General features: G+C 44.5%; 1 long non-coding RNA gene across 2 annotated transcripts; it reads right to left on the bottom strand.

Annotated features, from left to right (window-relative positions):
- Positions 1-1,837: 1,837 nt before the first annotated feature.
- LOC119865170 lies at positions 1,838-14,061 on the bottom strand. 2 transcript variants are annotated; one of them, XR_005376197.1, is made up of 3 exons: positions 14,004-14,061; positions 6,577-6,653; positions 1,838-3,642 (listed from the first exon to the last, which is right to left on the bottom strand). It is a non-coding gene; the product is annotated as an uncharacterized LOC119865170 (long non-coding RNA). The 2 variants fall into 2 exon arrangements; XR_005376196.1 differs by having other exon boundaries at positions 1,838-4,494; positions 14,004-14,054.
- Positions 14,062-14,274: the final 213 nt, after the last annotated feature.

Consider the following 14,274-nt stretch of genomic DNA (forward strand, 5'->3'; position numbering starts at 1 on the left):
GAATGGTGCCTAGCATGGAGAAGGCACTCAAATAAATCTTCATTGACAAAACGGGATGAATAAATCACAGCATGAGTGAGTAGGCAAGCCGTAGATGAGGGTGGAGAGCATCCACGGTGGGTTCTGGGCAGCACAAACCCCTGTGAGCACACTGCTTTTACTTTGAGAAAGAGGAAGCCATAGAAGACTTTGGGCAGAGTAGGGGTCCCCAGGGGGCTAAGTGGGTTGAGCGTGGGACTCTTGGTTTCGGCTCAAGCTATGATCTCATGGGTTATGGGATCGAACCCCACCTTGAGCCCAGTCAGGCCCCACACTCAGTGGGGAATCTGCTTGGGGTTCTTTTCCTCTGCCCCTCCTCCTACTCACACTGTCTTTTTCTAAAATAAATAAGTCTTAAAAAAAAAAAGAAGAAGACGACGACGACTTTGGACAGAAGTATATCGTGATCTGACTTAAATTTGAGACGGATGCCTCTAACTGCTCTTGGAGAACAGAGTGCAGGGGCCACAGGCAGAAGTAGTAAGAACTATGGCAATAATCCAGGGGAGAGATGCTGAGGCTTGAGCCAGAGGAGGAGGCAGTCAGCAGTGGTCAAATCTGGAGGTATTTTGAAGGTAAGGCTGACAAGACTTGCTGATGGGTCTAATGTGGGCTGGGAAAGGAAGAAAGGAAAGAGGTACAGATGGTTCTGAGCTGCTTGGCCTGAGAAGCCAGAAAGATAATGTCCCACACTCCCAGCATCCACCAGGTAGCTCCTTACTTTCTTGAGGTTTCTGCTAAAGTATCCCTTTATCAGGGAGGCCTTCCCTGACCAGTGGAGCAATCACTGGGGCTATTCTCATATGTTTGGTTCTCTCTCCTCTCAGGAAGTTGGTAGGATGGGTCTTTCATGTCCTTTTAAAGTCAAGTGTGACTATGTGACTCATTTTAGGCAAAAAACATAAGAAGATAGAACTGGTGTCATTTTTTTCAGGTAAAACCCTTAACAGTCAGTGTATGTTTCTTCTCATTCTCTTCAGCCTCTACCAATGCAATCTGAAATGCTTGCTTGGGCCTATCTTCAGAGCGAGGAACATGAAGCTAAGCCTTAGCTGGTCTTCAGTGGTCATGTGGCATGAGCTAGAAGCAAATTGTATAGATCGATCAAATTTTAGGGGTATCTTTGTTATTGCAATATAACCTGTCCTGTCCTGACTGATACATCATCCTAAATAAAATGGCACGTGCCCCACCACCTGATCCCCAGGTCCCCACCCCCCTTACTTTTACCACCTCCTAACATAGCATACATCAACCTCTTCCTTTCGTCTATGATTCTCTCCTACCCAATTTGATTGAATACTCCATGAAGACAGAGACCTGCTCTGATGTGCTCGTGGCTGCATCCGGGTTCTAAGGAAACACTTGTTCTGTGAATGAACAAGTGCTGGGAATATCAGGGAGGACTTTATAGAACAGAGCATTGAGTGTCTATCTCAATAAAATGCACAGGAGTGTGCCAAAGGGAGGAAATGGCCCGTGAAAAGACCCAGCCTGTCCAGGGGGCTCCAAGAAGTTTACCATCATTAGAATGTAGGACAAGTAAAGGCAGCTGTGCAAGGACTTAGTGCTGGGGAGATGGAGTGATGGAGGGTGAGACTGAAGAGATAGGTTGGATCCCATTTATGAAGGACCTTTTATGCCCTGGTAATACTAATATGCTTGGACTTTATTTTTTTGAGCAAGAAAGAGCCAAGATAATATTTAAATCAGGGAGCAAAAAGATCAGTTTTTTTTAAAATTGTTTTATTTATTTATGATAGGCACACAGTGAGAGAGAGAGAGGCAGAGACACAGGCAGAGGGAGAAGCAGGCTCCATGCACCGGGAGCCCGACGTGGGATTCGATTCCGTGTCTCCAGGATCGCGTCCTGGGCCAAAGGCAGGCACCAAACCGCTGCGCCACTCAGGGATCCCAACAAGATCAGTTTTGATTGTGCTTGAACAAATTACTTTCAGGGAGCAATCTCTGCTTAACCAACATTCTCATTTCTTCTTCGCCACATTCATCCATTTCTTCCCCCAACAAATGTTTTCTACTTGGAATGAGCAATGTACCATGTAAGATGCATTGGAAAAAAAGAAAAAACAGAAAAGCAGAAGCAAAGATACTCCTTGCCTTAAAATGAGCTTCCCTCGTGTGGTGTTCATGAAGGATGACTAGTTACACAAGCCACTGGAGCAAATCCGGCACCGGGGTCTCTGGTTTCTAGGACTTTTCTTTCCATCAACATATTCACTCCTGTCCCACCTATCAACCTTAGATCCTCTAAAGTTCCTTCACCATTTCCCCCCACATTCTTCTAAGGGAAACTGTCATTGTCACCGTCACTGGTATTGTCCTCATCGTATCATCATCACAAAAGAGCGAACATCTCCACACTTTACAATTTACAAATCACTCTGGTATACTTGATCTCCTTCGATCCCTTCAGGAGCCCTGTAATGTATTATTGCCCCTACCTTATAGATGAAAAAGCAAAACCCAACAAAACACCGGGTTCTGAGTCATTTGCCCAAAGTCACTTGGAAAGGCCCTGGAATGCAGGTCACACTGCATCGGGCGAGGTAGGATTGCAGATTCTCTTGCAGATTTTCTAATTTGTAGTTTCCCACTTCGTTTGTTTCTCTCTCTGGACAGCAAATATTTTCCGGGCATCTGGGATGTTTCCGACACTGACTGGGGGCTTCAGACACAGCAGTGAAGGAAACGCCCAGTGTCTGCTTGCTTGGAACTTCGTAGAGTGCAGTGTGTACCCTTACAGTGCAGGGTACACCACGCCGGGAGGGCCCGGGCCTCCCCCTCCCCGGCACCACCACTGCTGATGGGCCGGCGAGGGAGGGAGGCCTTCCTCAGTGAACCCACGGCCAGAGTGGGCGCCTCGCATGGTCCCTCCACCCCCAAAGCAGCCCCCTCTCTCGCGGGTGTGCTGTCTGCTCCTGGTTGAGCACAAGCGTGTTGGTTTCCGCTGTCCCTGTCCTTGTCCTGCCCGACTAGCTACTAGACGGTAGCCCTCTCTTGCTGACATGACAGGGACATCGAACTGCCTGGCCCTCAGGTACCCTAAGTATTCCAGGCAACAGGCAGAGGCTCCTCGGAGTCTGCGTCCCTCGTTGCTTCGCTCACGCTCACATCCCTTCCCTCTGCGGCCAGGCGACCCCCAGGGCCGGGAAGCAGCCAGCCAAGGGTGGAGCTCAGTCAGGGCCTGGAAGCCCCACCTGAAGGCATCCTCCAGGCTTTCGTCCTCACAAATGTCTGCAAGCCTGGCTCACTGAGCTCACCCCCAGCGTCCCCCGGGCTGTCTCGCCCCTTCCCATGCCCGTCCTCCTGCCCTTTTATCCAGGGCTGGGCTGCCCAGATGGCACGCCATCCAATAGGTGCCAAATAACGGTCTGTATCCCTGATTTACCCTGATCCCCTTGGGGATGTGTGCAGGTGATGGCAGCCTGCAGGAGCCTTACTCCCCTGCTACCAGGATACTATCTAAACCCCAAACAGGAATACAGTTTCTCACCACCGACTGGACCTTGGATCAGAAAGGTTGAGTCAACGCTGGCCAACCAGGCCTGAATTAGCAGAATGCGGTGCATCCGGCCTAGTCACCTTAAATAACAAAAGAAGGGACTTGTAGGTGTCCTCAGTTGGGAGTGGGGTGGGCTGGGGGTTCTCGGTGTCCTCCCCACTCGCATCCTCTCACTTTCCATTCCATCTGTTTACTGACTTTCGGGCGGCCTCAAGCTGGGAACTGGGAACTCAGCTGGACAGCTGCCGGCAGGGACGGTGACACCGGTATCTGCGGGGCTCCGGTTGTGCCTCTGTCTAGTTTTGCCCCCGGTGTTCCCTCCCTCCACCCACCCATGGCCTTGAGCACCTGAAAATTCTACGTCCCTAAATCCGCTCCCAGTGGAAACAATGATTCCATATGGACCTAGAGCGCTCAGTGGAAACAGAGAAGGCAGAGTGTGAGTTTTTGTCTGGAAAACGAGCGTAGTGAAGAGATGAAACTGCCCGCGACAGGCAGCCAGGGTGGTGGAAGACGGAGATGATGAGAAAGGGAGGTTGGCTGTGTTTCTTTTCTTTAAAAATCCAAAATATTGCGTTTCTGATTGCAAAAGGGATGCGAACTCACCGTGGAGAATTTGGAAAATGTAGAAAGAAGCTACAAAGAAAATACCCATGGTAATTCAAGTTACATGGTAGGTAACTTGAAATGTCACTCTTGACTTTCTTCTCAGTCCATAAATACGTGAATTCCCCTCCTGTTGTTGAATATTTCAAGTATTTTAAAATTTACCGTCATAAATAACCTGGTGATGAACATCTTTGGCCTCGCACAGCTCCGTACATTATTTCTTACTGGTGCTTTGCTTCTTGACAGGGAACAAAAGCCCCGCAGGAGGAGGCAAGAGCTGCTGGCTTTCAGCAGGTGGGTGGAGAGGGCACCCTGGGGGGCTGCTGGAAATGGGGTTCACAGAGGTCACGATCCTTGCTTGGCCCAGCTTCTTTCCCTTGTGTGCTCACTGTACCGTGGTGGTTTCCGACTATATAGAGTTGACCTCGTGGAGTCAGAAATCGTCTAAAAATCCACGGGCTTCACACCCCCATCTCTGCTTCACACCTTTGGCCATGTGGCCGCAGCGCAGAGCCCACCGCCCCAAGCACCACCGTGGGTCCCGAGAGCCCGGCCTGCAGCCCGGCCCTTTCCTATCAGCGTGGGGAGGCCGGAAGCTAAAATCGACATCTGCCCTCCGTCCTAGCTGTCGGGCCTCAGGATGGGCTCAGAGACTGCCAACCAGCTGTGCTCGTGTGGACGGGGCTTCAGCACTGAGCCAGGAGGGAGAAGGGGAGGACAGGAGGAAGCGGGTGTCTAGTTGGCATTACCGGTGAGGCCCCGGTTCCGCGTCCACCTGCCCCGTCCCGGTGCTTCCCCACCCGGCCTCGGAGGGAAGTACTGTTGTCCCCTTGGCGTGTTTGCTTCCATCCCCCTTTCCATCTGTTTTCTGAATATACCTATAACCATATATTCTACTTTTGCTTTGTTTCTCCAGCTTTATTATGGTAGCAAAATACGTATACCATAAAACTTACCACTGTGGCCATTTTAAGCGTACGACTTAGGTACCTTCATGATGTGGGACAGCCGACACCACCAGCCACACATACAACTCTTTTCATCTTCCCCAACTGAAACCCCACACCTATTAAACGTTAACTCGCCTTCCCCACTCCCCACAGCCCCGTGGCCACCGCTGTTCTACTTCCTCCCTCCGTGAATTCGACTGCTCTTAGTACCTCGCGTACTCTACTTAGTACCTTAGTAGAGTCATATAGTGTTTGTCTTTTTGTGACTGGCTTCTTTTGTTTGGCACAATGTCCTCAAGGTTCATCTCTGTGGTAGCATGTGTCAGAACTTCCTTCCTTTCAAGGCTGAATAATATTCCATCATTTGCGTAGACCACATTTTGCTTAGCCCCTCATCCACCAATGGACACTCAGGTTGCTTCCACTTTCTAACAACTGTGAATAATGCTGCTCTGAACGTGGTTGTGCAAATATCTCTTCAAGATCCTCCTTGTAGAGTGTCTGTGAGCCTGTAGTACTTAGCACCGTCGCTGACACATTCGTGATGATGACGGGAAGCTCTTCCTACTATCCTGCCTCTCTAAGCTCATCTATAAGTGGTGTTATTCTATTACAGTCCTTGTGGGACTGAGGTCACTTGTTATTGCAGAATGTGTTTGCTTTTGAGAGGCGCTAACACACCCTGCTGTGTTTTCTGAACTTGTTTTTGAAAGAAACCCACCACGTTGTGAACCCCTATCTCATGAAACTACTTAATACTGTGAATTTAATATACCAAATATGTGTATGAGTCACACTCCCATTTTTCCTGAAAGAACTACTTCCTTGTGCGCTTGAGGATACCTACACTTTTTTGAAGGTTTTGCATACACGAGGCTAACACTGATATCTTTGGAATGATCTTTCAAATGAGGTGAATTGTGCTCATTAGCATGTTCTATTTAAGGAAAAGGAATATATGGTTCAATTTTAAAAGGGGGCTTTGAGGGTAACTCAGGCTCTCACGGGCAGAGAGTGGAGAGAGAATGTGACAGAGTCAGAGAGCCCCAGAGTCCACTTCCATCCCTGCCCCTTATCAGCAGTGAAAGATTCTTAATATTTCTGAACCCCAATATTCTTATATTTGTATTTACTTAGTAAGGAAGTAACAAATATTTACTTGTTAAGATGATTTGATGAGATAATGTAAGTGCTGGGTACATAGGACATCCTTAAATAACGTTAGTCCCGTCTACCCTTCTAGTGTCATTTCTGTAGAGTTCTGAACTCACCACCTGTGTACTGAGTACCAGTTATGTGTCAGCAGACACTTTTGCAGGCTGTAGGGTGAAGGGATGCATCAGAGAGACAGTCCTACCTTCAGAGGGTTTTTTAACTGGTGAGAAAAGCAGGCCATGGCTAAGTGGACTCAAGAGAAGAAGTACAATGATAACATTATGTCCAGGGTCCCCTTACCTTAGCATAGGAAACAAGAGAGAGACCTTCACAGAGTTGTCACTTGAGTTGGGTCTTCAAGGATGAGAAGGAGCTCACTAGGCAGCCAAGAAAAACAGGTTAAAAAGCAAAGACAATGAGCATGGAGTCTCTAAAACTGGGGAGCGTCTCTCTTTATTCTCTAGAATGCCCCACCCAGGAGTCTCACAGTCTCTACTTTGGCTGACAGACATGTCAAATCTCTGGGCCTTCCCATCAACAAAGAAACCAAGAACTATTAATGACCGTTGCATAAACGAGCCTAGGCCTACAAGTCTACCTGGAAAATGCTTGGCTGCTACCTTTCTCTGTTACCTTTTCGTGGGGACAACTAAGCACATCGCAGTGGGTGGTATCTGGCTCTAAATAGGTCCTGCCTATCACTGTTGATCATAAGAGATTTTTCTTTCTGGAATCAGATCATTTAACCTCATTTCTAACAACCATGCTCAGGTGCTGGGTGCCTGGGTGCTGCTAGTAACAACAGACGACCAATGATTTAAGAGCAAATACAGGAGTAAGTCACCTAGTGAGCAGAAAAGTCTGTTCCTTCATGTCCATTTAATGAAGAAAATTCTAGAGCACGAATCAGTGTGTTATTAAGGGCGGCTGTTCCCAGATATAGTTCTTATGTCTCCATACTCTTTTATAAACCACAGGCATCTGCCAGCTGCTGCTGCTGCTGCTAAGAGAAGAATGTTTGTATCCAGGCAGACGGACAGAAACATGGTAGAAAATGAACAGGCTGAAACCAGTAAGAAGAAATACCGGAAGAAAAAAAAATGCACAATCAACTTCTGCTGTGTATTTTAAGAGAGATTCCAGTCCAGTTGTAGCTGAGAGATGATTCATCCCGTCTACAGAAGCATCAAGAGCAATGAACAAAAACCGAGATTCTGTTTTACATAATTCTCATTTTCATGCAAAGAGCTATTCAAACAGCTCATGAAATTAGCCGGCAATTTAACTACCTTGCTATTTAGAGTGTCAGGCAAAGTGCACAGGATTTTTCCAGATAAGGATTATGACAGCTGGTCAGTAAGAAAACTGTCATAGACCCTGCCCTTCCCTCTAGAACATCAGCGAAGTGTCAGAGGGCCCCCGAGAGATGGAGAAGTGATATATATGGGTCCTCAGGCTGCAACAGGGATCCATTCAAATGCCTTCAGAAAAGGGGACCCAGGGAGGTATCCGTGATTTTCAAAGTTGACCACACACCCACCTTACCTGATGAGGTTTGAAGACTATGGAGAGTCTCCAGAGATTCTCATTGACTCAATCTAGGGTGCGACTCGCGAAATCAGGATTTTTTTTTGTCAACTCCCCAGGGAATTCTAATGTCCAGCAGAGTAGGAGAACCACTAATAGGGTCTGTAACAACTGGAAGGGGAACAGAGCGGTGCAGGGAGCGGAGCAATCAGGGCTACCTCCCTGCATGACTGCAGGAAGGGCAGATGGTTAGGCGTCCTGTGTGACTGGCGCCCCCTCGAGCACAACTCCAGACATGCAGTCCTGTGGCAGGATGGACAGTTGATGCTTCCCATCCCTTTCACCGCAGGACTCACAGATTATTATCACTCAAGTCCTGAACGCTGCCTCATGTCCTTTCATTACAGCTGCGTTCCTAATCTCCCAAGTCTCTCGATTTCCCAAGTTCAAATTCCTGAAATTTAGCATATCAGGCTCATCTTTTTGAGGCAGATGACAAGATCACCTGCTTCTGACCAGTCCATGGTTAAGGTCCACTTGAGCCAGGTGGCCACCTCAGTCCATCATGGGTGTGGAAACAGGTGGTGCTAGCCATTAAAAGGCTAGAGCTCTGGGCACAGGCACCTTTCCTCGGGAAGTGTGAGTAGGAAGGTAATTACTGCTCTCTCTCTCTCTCTCTCTTTTTAAATAATTGGTATCTTAAACACAAAGAGTTTGGCAGAAGCTGATAGGTTTCATTAACAAGGCTTGAACCTTGGATGGCCATAGAATTAACTGACCAAATGAGACATTTCTGAAAGTGAAAGGATGCTATTAATAATAACACTGGGACAGAAGGTGTAAACTAAGATGGTTTACACATATGGCCATCCTCATTTAGCAGAAGTTGTGATATAAGAGGTGAGTAAAAGGACCTAGATGAAATCTCAGGATATGGATCTGGAAAATAATCATGTCTTACAAATACATAGGGGAGCACCAGAGTGAAGAAGGGGCTGTGAAGAATACACTCCGGCAACTTCTCTCGTATAGGGCAGCAACTCTTGGAGATGTGGATCCCTCAGTCTGGCAGTCCTAGGTACACAGGTGGCCTGCCTAAGACAGGTGTACAAATTTCCTGGGGGCTATCATAATAAATCACCACAAACTTGATGGCTTAAAACAATAGAAGTGAATTCTGTGATAGCCTGGAAGCTAGAAATCCAAAAGTACAGTGTCCCTAGGCTCTAGTGTTGAAGACTGTAAGGGAGAGTCCTTCCTTGCCTCTTGCAGCCTCCAATGACTCCAGGCATTCCCTGGCTATGGATGCTCCAACGTTTGTCTCTGCCTTCACATGGCCTTTTTTTATGACCATGTCTTATCCTCTTCTGCTTCTTATAAGGACAGTTGTCCCAGGATTTAGGGCCCACCCAGATAATTCAATATATCTCATTTCGAGATAACTGAATATCTCATTAAGTCAGTATATCTCATTTTAAGTGTATCTCCTTAACTTAATTACATCTGCAAAGACCTTTTTTTCCAAACAAGGTGACATTCACAGGTTCCAGGTCGATATACCTTTTGGGGAGCCATCATTCAACGCACTATAGTAGGTAAGGAACTTAGAGTCAGCTTCACTTAGAACAGCATGGATGGAAGAAGAGGAGGTGTTTGAGAATCCATTTGAGGTACTATATGTTAGACTCTATGTTGCAAGTAGTGGAAAACCCATCTAAAACTGGCCTAAAGAGTAAAGCAAATTAATGGGTTCATGAAAGTCAAGATACAGGGCTACCTTCACATGAGGCTTGAACCAGTAATCCAGCATATTTTGTTTCAAGCCTCCACTTTGCCCTTCATAGAGTTGTTTCCTCATAAAGCTGCCTTCACTTGTGGTCCTACAAGGGCAGCATGTAGCTCCTGGGGGTGTAAATATTCTTGCTCAGGATCTTCAGGGAAGGAGAATCCATCTTTCAATGATGCAAACTAACCTTTTTTTGGGCTCTCATTGGCCTGACTTGGCTTAAGGCAATGGGATACCCTGATTGGTTTGAGTCAGTAGAAACTGACCTGAGGGTTGAAATAGAGTCAACCCAACCCAAACCACATGGCTGAGACTTAACATACTTATAAAAAGAAAGAAAATGATGAGGATGATGGAGACAGGGTCAGCAACACAGAACCACCACAGGCATCATCCACTAATGAAAATGAGAAACTCAAAACTAGCCGTAACATTTCCTGAGTATTCATCATGCACCATGCACTACATGTAAATTATATTTTATATTCACAACAGCTATAAGAGGTATTATAATTATCCCCATCTTACAGATTGGGAAACAGAGGCATGAGATGTTAAGTTGCTTACTCACGGTCACACAGGTAGTAATTAAGTATATTTTTTTCTGAAAGCAGTGAGGACCGCCATGATCAAATTTATTTTAGAAATATCATTCTGGCAGAGGCATGGAGAAAGGATTAGGAGAACACGAGTAGGGCTGCAGGGAGGTCGGAATCAAGATAAGCAGCAATGAGGACCTAAACCAGGGCATGGGCAGCAGGGAAGGGGAGTAGTAACTGGCATTGAGAAATATCAAGGAAGTAGAATCCGTGGCCTTGGTAATTGTGGGTGGAGGGACCATACAGGAATCAATGATGAGCCTCGGGTCTCCAATTTGAATGACTCAACTGATTCGCTGCCATTAACTGAAATTGTAATAATAGCTTACATTTATAGAAGTGCTTAGTTTGTACCAAGCGCTTCCAGGGACTTGCTCATTTAATCTTCACAATGTCCTAATAATGCTCCATGACCACAAAATCTCAGTAGCACTCGCCAATAAGCCTTTATTGAGCCAGTGTGAGACTGTGAGTGGGGATGGAGGTGAGCTAAGGCAAAACTAAGGAAATCTGACTCTGTCGCAGGTGTCTCTCCTCCTCATCTTGCAGCCAGCTGGTGATAGAGAACCTCCTAACCAGATAACAACACTTACTGCCAAGATGTACTTAGTCTAAGATAGTGTGATATTGATTAGTGTGGATCGAAAAACAAACCAATGGAATCTTTTCCAAAAAAGAGTTGGTGAAGGGATGAAGAAATGGAAACTATCTCATTGTTATTGGTCACATAAACCAATACGACCATCGTAAAGAGCAATTTGGCAATATCTATTATGGTTAAAGGTGTCTGTAACCTATGACCCACTGAGTCCACTCTTGAGTGGAAATCTATTTTTGTTTTAGTGTATGATGCAAACCTGATACACGAGGTGGCATTATGGATCACTGGGGAGAGGATGGACTCTTCAATAAATGGCACTAATACATTACACATAGAAAGTTGAAGTTAGATTTGCATCATACACTAAAACAAAAATAGATTTCAAGTGGATAAAAAATCTAAAATTATCTTTATCTTTATGAGAATGTCTTATGACATTGGGATGGAAAATGATTTATTAAGTCACAATTCATTAAAGGAAAGATAGATACATTTAAATATTAAAAACCTCTGACAGCGATGCCTGGGTGGCTCAGTGGTTGACCACCTGCCTTCGGCTCAGGGTGTAATCCCGGGGTCCTGGGATTGAGTCCCGCATTGGGCTCCCCACAGGGAGCCTGCTTTTCCCTCTGCCTGTGTCTCTGCCTCTCTCTGTGTCTCTCATGAATAAATAAATAAAATCTTTAAAAAAGAAAACAAACCAAAACCCTCTGACAACATAGGCCAGCCTCGTAGCTAACATTAACTTTAAGTGACAGTCATTGAGTATCCAGAATATATCTAGAACTTTTATAAAATATCTTTAAAAATGGTAAACAATTCAATACCGAAATGGGTAAAGAATATTAAGAAACAAATTTTAAAAAGATGTCTAAATTTCCATTATGCTTATGAAAAATTCCTCAATTTCACTAGGAATTAAGAAAAAGCAAACTAAAATCACAATGAGATGTTGTTTCACTCCCACCAATTTGGTAAAGAATAAGAAGTCTGATATTACGAAGAGTTGGCAAGGATAAAAAATGTCAATGTCATGAGATAAAAAAAAAAAAAGCCTGGAGAGTTTTTCTAATTAAAGAGGATTAAAGAAGACTCAAGATACATGACAATTTAATGCAATATTCAATCTCTGATTAGAGTTTGGACTGGGGGAAAATTTTTAAAGAGCATTATTATGTCAATGGGAAATTTGAATCTGGACAATATCACAGAATTATATCCATATTTGATTTCTTCATTGTAATAATTACACTATGTTATGTAGAGGAATGTCCTCATTCTAAGATATAAATATATATATATATATATATATATATATATATATATATATATATAGAAACATGGAAAGCAAAAGGCCAAGAAATTTTGAAGTGAGAGAAAGGGAAAGCAAATTTAGCAAAATGTTAGCAAAATGTTGAATCAAGATGAAGTAGATACATGTGTTCATTGTATCATCTTGGCAACTTTTCTGTAAATTTGAAATTTTTCCCATAAAGAGGAGGCAAGGACATTAAAAAAAAAAAAGGAAACTTTGTCATTGTTATTGGCTGTATAAATTGATACAACCACTTTTAAAGTCTAGTAAAGTTAAAGATATCTCATCCTATGACCCATCAGTTCTACTCTGGAGATATTTTCTCAAATTGCACAAATAGAGGTGTGTAAGACAGTTCACTGGGGTATTGTTTTTATAGAAGAAAAATGGACAATAATAAATGCTCACCAACCACAGAATAGTTAAAGAAAGCATCTATTCCTATGATTCAGTAGAGTGAATGAACTTGTCCATGTGTATCTGTATTTTTTAAAAATCTCAAAAATAATATTGAGTGAATAAAGCAGTTTACAGAAGGAAGTGTGGTAGTGTATCATTTCCATACTGTTGAAATAGTTCAAGACAATACTAAATCTTATTTATGGATCCATACATATGTAGTCAATGATTAAAAATATTAGGGATGGATGATAAACATCAAAATGCAAGATAGGAGAGAGAGAGAGAGAGAGAGGAAATGTGATTGTGGATGCCCTCTCTCCCAAATGGGAATCTTCCACTACATCTGTGATTTACGTCTTAAAAAAATAATTTGGGGATAATACAGCAAAATGTTAACACGTCACAAATCTGGGTGGTAGAGAACAGACGTTTGTTGTATTACTCTTTCTTCTTTACTGTAAGCACAAAACATTCACAATGTATTTTTGAAATCTTTGGCAAGGCAGGACTGGAAAATAATGTGTTTTATTTTGCTTCTATAGCAGGCATGCTAGAAACTTGCTCAAAACTCAAGAGATGGAGCTCTCAGGAGTGGCTGATTTCGGAAATATTTCTTTCAAGGCAACAAGATTGCTGGGGTGCTTTTGTGCCGTGGAGGGCACTAAATTGATACTGTGAGCAATGAGTTGAAACTAAAATGCTACGTCTCTATAGTTTAAGAATGTGCGCGTGTGTATCTGCAAGAAACTAGGACAGTGGGTGCCAGCTACAGCCCTGCAGAACCACAGGGTTAAAGAAAGACAAATGACGGGATCCCTGGGTGGCGCAGCGGTTTAGCGCCTGCCTTTGGCCCAGGGCGCGATCCTGGAGACCCGGGATCGAATCCCACATCGGGCTCCTGGTGCATGGAGCCTGCTTCTCCCTCTGCCTGTGTCTCTGCCTCTCTCTCTCTCTCTCTCTCTGTATGACTATCATAAATAAATAAATAAATAAATAAATAAATAAATAAATAAATAAATAAAAAAGAAAGACAAATGACTGAAAGTTAATTGTGAATAAAACAGACCTACTTCGAGCTGAGTTCCCCTCAGGAAGTACCTCTCACTATTACCAAGAATCAGAGGGGGCGTGAAGATGGGGGCCGGAGGGACTACCCCCAACACCTTGCTACACAGAGGGAGCTCCAGATCAAGCACCCACAGGCTCTTGAGGAAGCCCCGTGGGTGACGTACCCGATTTCCCTTTAAAAACCTCAGCAAGACCTAAATGTGAGACAGGAAACCATCAAAATCCTAGAGGAGAACACAGGCAGCAACCTCTTTGACCTCAGCTGTAGCAACTTCCTACTAGACATGTTGCCGGAGGCAAGGGAAACAAAAACAAACATGAACTATTGGGACATCATCAAGATAAAAAGCTCCTGCACAGTGAAGGAAATAGTCAACAAAACAAAAAGGCAACCTATGGAATGGGAGAAGATATTTGCGAATGACATACCTGATAAAGGCTTAGTATCCAAAACCTGTAAAGAACTTATCAAACTCAACATCCCCGGAATAATCCAGTTAAGAAATGGGCAGGAGACATGTGGATTGACACTTTTCCTAAGAAGACATCCAGATGGCCCACAGACACGAGATGTTCAACATCACTCATCATCGGGGACATGCAAATCAAAGCCATGATGAGACACGGCCTCACACCTGGCAGAATGGCTATAATTACCGATAGGAGAAACAACAGGGGTTGGCGAGGACGCAGAGAAAGG

Source organism: Canis lupus, chromosome 22, assembly GCF_011100685.1.
Source record: "Canis lupus familiaris isolate Mischka breed German Shepherd chromosome 22, alternate assembly UU_Cfam_GSD_1.0, whole genome shotgun sequence".
Classification (NCBI taxonomy): domain Eukaryota; kingdom Metazoa; phylum Chordata; class Mammalia; order Carnivora; family Canidae; genus Canis; species Canis lupus.